Source organism: Carassius carassius, chromosome 2 (assembly GCF_963082965.1).
Source record: "Carassius carassius chromosome 2, fCarCar2.1, whole genome shotgun sequence".
NCBI lineage: Eukaryota > Metazoa > Chordata > Actinopteri > Cypriniformes > Cyprinidae > Carassius > Carassius carassius.
Window position 1 is genome coordinate 38,038,728 of NC_081756.1, and position 7,655 is coordinate 38,046,382.

The 7,655-nt window shown below is 37.7% G+C and overlaps 1 long non-coding RNA gene across 2 annotated transcripts; it reads left to right on the forward strand.

Annotated features, from left to right (window-relative positions):
- Positions 1-1,062: 1,062 nt before the first annotated feature.
- LOC132098019 (uncharacterized) lies at positions 1,063-4,721 on the forward strand. Of its 2 annotated transcripts, XR_009422823.1 has the most exons (3): positions 1,063-1,335; positions 2,163-2,266; positions 4,507-4,721. It is a non-coding gene; the product is annotated as an uncharacterized LOC132098019 (long non-coding RNA). The 2 variants fall into 2 exon arrangements; XR_009422822.1 differs by lacking the exon at positions 1,063-1,335 and having other exon boundaries at positions 1,626-2,266.
- Positions 4,722-7,655: the final 2,934 nt, after the last annotated feature.

Consider the following 7,655-nt stretch of genomic DNA (forward strand, 5'->3'; position numbering starts at 1 on the left):
ACCATAGATAATCGACGCCTGAATTTCCCAGCTGTTGTTGATAAGTCATGTTATCAACGTGCAATCTTGAACCTTCAATTTTGCCTTTACTAGATAAATCACCAAAGGTCTTGTTCCAAGACCAAACTTTATGTCTGCCATTTACCAGCAATTTACGGTGTTTAATGTCATCGAGACACACATCGCATTTAATCACATATTCCCTGTCCACAAACAATCACAAACGGTTTACTTTTCTCCAAGCCGCTGTGTCATTATTACTTCAACTTAAGGGAAACTATTTCTACATTCTTGGCAGAGAACACACAAAGCTGCTTTTATTCCTCCAGGAGTTTTGTAATATTGATCTCTCTGTATTTTTGCATAGTTAGAGGTTTACTATTCTTTTTTTTCTTTTTTCTTTTTTAATTCCTCCCTGAATTTGGGCTTGCTTATCACCGGCGCTTCCCACCACCGGTATTTTCCAAAACTACCGCAAATAACACATATACACATATGCTATATCACATGTCAGTTTAACAGGTTTATGCAATCTACCTGTCTGTCTGTCTTTTTCATGCTCAATATCCTTCGCTATATAATTAACGTTACATCTTGTCATTAGCTTAGTTTCAATTCTAATCACACCTCTCTGGTTATTAATCTCAACCAATTTAACGAGCTCATCCTTATCTCATTGATAATCTTCCTGTTTGAATAAAATTTTCTTGTCCTTGGTTTTTAACCAAGACCAAATTCCTGTTACTCCAGAGGGCATTATCTGCTAATTCCACATTATCAACTATTTTAATTATTTTATCATTCTTAGTAATTAAATCTTTAAACGGTTTATTTTTATGTTTATTGTCTAACCTGATCCAGACGTGGTCTCCTACTCGACAAGGGTCTTCTGGCTGGTCTTTTGACGTTTGATCTCTGTAAGATTAACATAAAACATTAAATCTTCCATATATTCATCCCATCTATCATGATTACAATTGTCCCATTTCCAGCTTTTTAGAATCCCTATAGATCTCTCAGCTATTGCGTTTGACTCTGGGCAATATCTTATAGATTTAATTAAACTGATATGTTTTTCAATTACAAAGTCTTCAAACTGTTTTCCTATAAAATATGTGCCGTTGTCAACCCTAATTTTTTCTGGCCGGCCCCAAGCTACCAGTAATTCATTGACATCTTTAATAATTGCATTTGCTTTTGTCTCTTTTAAAGGCTTTCCCAAAATTCGGCTCGTAAAGCCATCTACTACCACCAATAGATATTTATTACCGTCCTTAGACCTCGGGATCAAAGGTCCAGCGATGTCCAAAGACCATGCCTGGTTAACTCTGTCTGGTATTATAGCTCCAAAATCACTTCGTATTGTTTTATTATAGCCTTTACGCATGCATTGTTCACAATTTAACCTTATGTTTCTATATTTCTGTGTCCAGTTAGAAATATGTATTTTATTATGTCAAATCTTTGCAAGCTAAATTTACACTTGGGTGCATAATTTGGTCATGTATTGTCTGTATTATATTTCCTTCTGTTTCTTTAATCAATACTATTCGTCTCATGCACACTAATTTATCAACTTCATTATTTCCTTTGTCTGCCTAGGAATATCCTAGCTGAAGTATCACTGTAACGTCAAAATCACTCATTATTTTTCGTATCTCTTGCCATAATGTTGAGTGTTCAATTTGCTTACCTTTTGACTTGGTGTAACCGTGCTCATTCCAGATTTGCAAATTGTCATTAATTCCTGTTGCAACTGCAATCTGTCACTATTATGGCCTGTAAATTTCCATGTTTTTCAGTGTTTTCAAAGCCTGGAACACTGCCATGAGCTCTGCGTACTATGCTGTGCCTTGCACTACTCCCTCTTTTGAAGCTATGACCTTGTTGCTCTGTTTCAGAATGAAAGCCTAGTGAGCTTCCTCATCTGCGGCTGTTTTTGAGCCATCTGTGAAAACAACGGTATTTTTATGAAGCTCTAATTTCTTTTTCTGGCATTTTTCAAGTTCCTTTTGTCTGATTTTCAGATCTGGATCTAGAAGCATACTTTCCCATTTCTGCCATCAGCTATTAAGCACATGGGCATCCTTTACATTGTTCTTGGAGAGATGAGCTAATACTGCTGTTTTCGTGTTAATAAATATTTTCTGGCCCCATGCCAGGCCTTTCAGCTCGGAATATCGTTTGCTAAGTGCTGCCAGCTGCTTCTTCACACCAGTAAATTTAAGTTCTTGGATCTCCCAGCTTCCAGTCATAATTCTAACAGGTATGTTACTTTTTTCCATTTCTTACTATTAATTGGTAACCTATTTCGTCTGTTTCCAAGTCAGCTTCTAAATTTTTCTCATCATTTCTTCATTCCAGCTGTCCTGAGTTTAATATAGCTGTTTTAATTTCTATCAACGCTTCTTCAGCTTTTTCGGTCCATTTCAAGCGTCCACCTTTGATAGTCTCATAAATAAGTTTAGACATCTGGCTAAAGCGAGGGATTAAGTCTCTAACATAACCCAGTAACCCCATTGTTTGCTGGCTCTGTCTAACTGTTTTTTGGGGTCTCAAGTTGATTTACTCCGACTTTCATGGACTAAGTAACCCCTCTGTTACCTGCTGAAATCCAAAATCCCAAAAATTCAACCATGTCAGTCATTAATTGTGTCTTTTTTATATTTATTTTCAAACCTGCCTCTGCAAGTCGTTTCAACAATTCTGTTCCAAGGTTTACATGTTCTCGTTCTCCATTTGACATGATTAATATGTTGTCTATATAAAGTTCAACATCTAAATCTTTCAGAATTTCACACCTTACCAATTAAAAAATTATAGTCGAGTTTTATTTTAATCTTAAAACCTTTTTCAGATCTTTTGCTGCCAATACATTTTCATAACTTTCAATCATAGTAATTCTATATCGTTTGCCTGTTTTTTCCGTTTTAACTTGCCCGTCATTTGTTTGTAACTGTATGGTATTTATCTCTAAAGGCTCAATTGAAACAGAAATTCCTGCATGTGTCAACCAACTACTTCGTTCCCTGAATATTACTATAAAAATTGTCATTTTCTTCTTTGACTCTTGGGTCACACAGTCTCTGTTTCAACTGGCCAGCTAATCTTCATTCTGTATCATAGTTGACTCGCTCCTTCTTCTTAGTTTTGCATGTTTCCTCGTCGTTCAGTTTAGAGCATTTTTCCATCTTTTGTTATACCTTAATACTCCTAATCTTTTTTCCGTTTTGATTTTTGTTCTTAAGGTCTTCAAATTTTTTTTTCAATCTTTCTGGTCTTTGGAATTTATTGTTATTATAATTATTTTTAAACTGTAGACCTTGAGCTTGTTTATTTTGCGGTGTAAATTTCCTCATGGTTTTAACATGTTTTTTACCGAGATCATATTCAGCTAGTTTTTCTTCTATTTTTCTCTAGTCGCATTATTCATAAGGGTAACTAAATTACGCCTACATGCCTCAGCAACGGAACTTTGTCAGCATTAGGGATCTCCTGTTCTATAGAAAGCCAAATTCCTAATAAAGTTAATCTGCTCTTTTCTGGGCATTAATGAGGGTTTTTGTCCATTCTTTAATTTTATCGTCTATACCTGTCAAATTCCTCAACTTATCCAAACCCTCCGAGGATATGGGGTGACCTGTACAGGTCTGCACTAACCTCGTAGCGGCATCTCGGCTCAGCTGCGCATTCTCGGCCGCTTTCATTCTCTGTTTTACCTATGTACTCTGGTCTTCGTGCGACTTCTTATTTCCTACCTGTTTTCTAACTGCTTCTGTTAAATTTTAATTCTAGCAATTTCGCATATACACTATTCTGTTTTCTTCAGTTTCTTGTGGAGTTGCAACTTCTAACTGTCTGTGAGAAGTTGTAAATCCAGGAGTTGCTGTCCGATCCTGAATGTTTGTCTTTGCTTTGCGACCTGACCATCACAACCCTACTTAATTCTGTCCTCCAGTCCTATTACTTCCGTATCTTTTAATATTTATACTCCCTTTTTTCAGACTTTTAATTTCTGATTTTAGAGAATGAACCACCTTTTCCAGTTCTTTAACTATTTGTCTATTATGTACGTATCCTACCTGAAACAATGTCTGTTTTCCCGTTAGACCATCCTTCTGTCCGAGCGACTCTCTGGGCAGATGGAGAGTGGCTTGCTGATCTCATCTGTCCGTAAGTCAAACTTCTATCATTAACAATCTTCTGGTCCCAATGTCGTGTTAATGTTTACCTCGTTTCTCACTGGTAGGATTTTTGAATAAAATCCCTTTTACCTGAACTTCTGGCCAATCATTCTCTATTTGGTTTATCACTCTTTGTTATTCCATCTGGCCTCTTCTTTTATTCCGCAGTCTAGATTCTTTGTAAATATTTTCTGTTTCTCTACTTTCACTATCTTCAAAATATAGTTAAGAATCTGACCTGTCTGAGTCATATACAACTCCGACACCTCGGATTCGTCTTCAGACTCTGTCTCACCCTGTTGTATTTTTCTGTCCCCTGCAGGAACATTCCCGACGGCTGAGAGGATCCTGGCTGGTTGTTGTCCTCCCTTTTCTCAATAATTTTTTCCAGTTCATCCTGATTTATGTTAGTCATTAATAAATTTATGGTCAAGTGACCCTCCTGTGACATATTTGTAATTCCTGATAATATGCCTTCTAATACCGAATTAACTGGATGTTTAAATTGTCCTGTTCCCATTAAAGTCATATGTATTTGATTCTCTCGTCTGTTTAGTGTTTCTTTTATTACTGCTGTTGTTATAGTTCTGGCCTCTAACCAGGAGCGTTCTGCACTACAGAATTCATCTCTGCAATCAGTCATTACTGTATGCGCTACATAATTCCACTGTGGACGGCCAGAGGTTATTCTCACTGTCGCTGCTTGTTGCGGTCCGAGCTGGGCTCTCATACTTTCAATCTCCTGTAATGCTTGTTTACTTAATTTATTGAAAATTGCCCCAGCTGTTCCAGAACCAGTTATCATTTGTTTATTTCCATTTAGTATCACAACGCCTCCTTCAGTTCTTTCTATTAAACTGTCTCTAATAAGCAGTCTTATTTTGCCTATTTGTAGCTCGTATTATTCTGGTATGTTTCGATGAGCAATGGTAATAACACTATCTCGTTCCTCATCTTCAATTATCGGTATCGTCAATCAGATTTCTTCCACTTGTTCGAAATCGTTAATATCAATTTGGTATCTTTTACAGTTTTTCTCGATTGCTAAAACACATTTCTTGAAAGCAGCTCACCTTTTCTCTTAAACTGTGAACACACAACTCAATTTTCAAGCTACATTTACAAAACCTCAGACACTTCTTGCAAAACCAAACTTTCACCTCAAAACAGTTCAATCTGTGCTCAAAACTGAACTATGTTGTCAAATCGTGCCCCGAGTCAATCAAAATTTAAAAAAACTACTGAACAGTCACTAAACACTACGTAGAAAAATAGAAAACACAATACTCAGGACATGAAGCTGGTGAAATAAATGTTTATTGTTCACTGTAGGCTAAATGCAAGTTGCAAAAAAAAAAAAAAAGTGCATTTAGCACTTGTACAAAAAGAAATCTTGTGCATTTACATGTACTGTATCACTTTTAAAAACAAACAGAAATCATACGTGCTTACCACTTGTGTACAGTAAGCCTATGTATACTGTAAATATAAAGTACGAAAAATACAAATAAGTGAATTCAGCCACAGCATCATGTCTCCGTACTGGGTCAGGCCACAGGACTTCATCCACATCACAGGCCACATTTTGTCTGGCCAGGCAACGGGGAAAAAAAACCCTGGCATGCCGTATCCAGGCTTGGCATGCCTCCACATCTATGTCACCACAGGCAAGTCCCATGGCTTGCAGGAGATTTACCCTGGTGTAAGGTTGGCGTTCATATACCTTCCACCGCCATGAGGAGAAGAATTCCTCAATGGGGTTTAGGAAAGGGGAGTACGGTGGAAGGCAAAGATTGATAAAATCTTGGTTCATATTGTACCACTCTCTAACCTGGAGGGCTCTGTGAAAACTCACATTATCCCAAACAACCACATAGATGGGATGCTCATCCTGCTGCCCCAACAGAGCATCTCGCATGTTTTTGAGGAAAATGAGGAGCTGGTGAGTGTTGTAGGGCCCCAGGTTGGCATGATGGTGGACAACCCCATGATTGCTGATGGCAGCACATAATGTGACATTGGCACCACGCTGCCCAGGAACACCAACAATGGCCCGATGGCCAATCACATTACGGCCTCTCCTTCTCCTTTTGGTGAGATTAAACCCAGCTTCATCCATAAAGATGTATTCATGGGGTCTTTCCATTGCATCCAGTTCAAAAACCCCAATTCAAAACCCCAAAAACCCCAAACCTCCAATTTTCAAGAGTTTTTGAGCATGTTAAGGCCCCCCAAAACCCCCGGAAGGTTAAATAAAAAATAAAAATAATAATAAATATAGCTGCAAGCAGTGATGGCGGGCTCAAGCCGTCAGTGCCATCGGGAAAACTGTGCCCAGCGGGCAAAAGCATTTACAGTAACCCTCTGGCAATCAAGTTTTAAGGGATACAGCAGTTCAAGGGTTAATCCGACCCATCTAGACTTTGTAATCACATACACAGAACAATATACATAACTTTAGTAACACTTTATTTTAATATATATAAAAAATGTATAAGGTGTGCATCATAGCTGACACCTAAATGAACACATTACAATTGTTTTAAGACTGCAAGTCTTTCTCCTCAAATGCTATTGAGCTTCAAATTTGCGTTTGAGCCCATGTGAAAAAGTAGCATAATTTACATATGACTTACAGTTTGTTTTAATAAATATCAAACATTCAATTTAATTGTGTCACCTAGATGAACAATTACAGTTGTTTTTATGACTGTAAGTCATTCTCTTCAAATGCTACTGACGTTAGAAAAGTGTATAACAATTTCACATGTAACTTTAGAGACGGTCCCTAAATTTGAGACTCTCGAATGTCCAATGTCAAGCCAACTTTATGCCTGTTTTTGTTTTGTTTTTTACTTTCTTTATTTTTCTTTTCTCTGTGCCGGATTGCTGATGTCCTGTACATGGGCATAGATGTCCATCCATCAATAACGAACATTCATCCGCAAACATGAGGTGCAAGCGGTCGCGAGCACGGATGGGAGAATGGCGCATGTTTTTTTTTTGAGCAACAGGGATGGTGCCCCCTCTGGGAGTTGGTGCCCTACGAAGACTGCGTACTCTGCATATAGGGAGCGGCGGTACTATCTGGAAGATATATTCCTCAAACCGTCGTACAAGAGGAGGTGATGCTAGTCTTTCAAGAATCTCTCAAAACCTATCTGTTCATAAAGCCTATATATAATGTCTTAATATAGTATTCCACAATACATTGTGCTATTCTAATTAAGTCATTTTTTGGGATCTTTTTACGTCTCTCAGAACCTGACACATTGTAATTCGTAGACTCCAGGAAAGTTGCAGTTCTGGAAAATGGTGGCACTGTAGACTAAATGCTCTGATTGTTTCACACCTAATTCTTCACTTTAATTCTTAATTCTTTTGCAGTTTACGTGTTTCTGGTCTTCTCCACCTGTTTTTTTTTCTGACCCTTCTGACCCAGTAAGCATTTTTTCTGCCCAGTGGTCATGT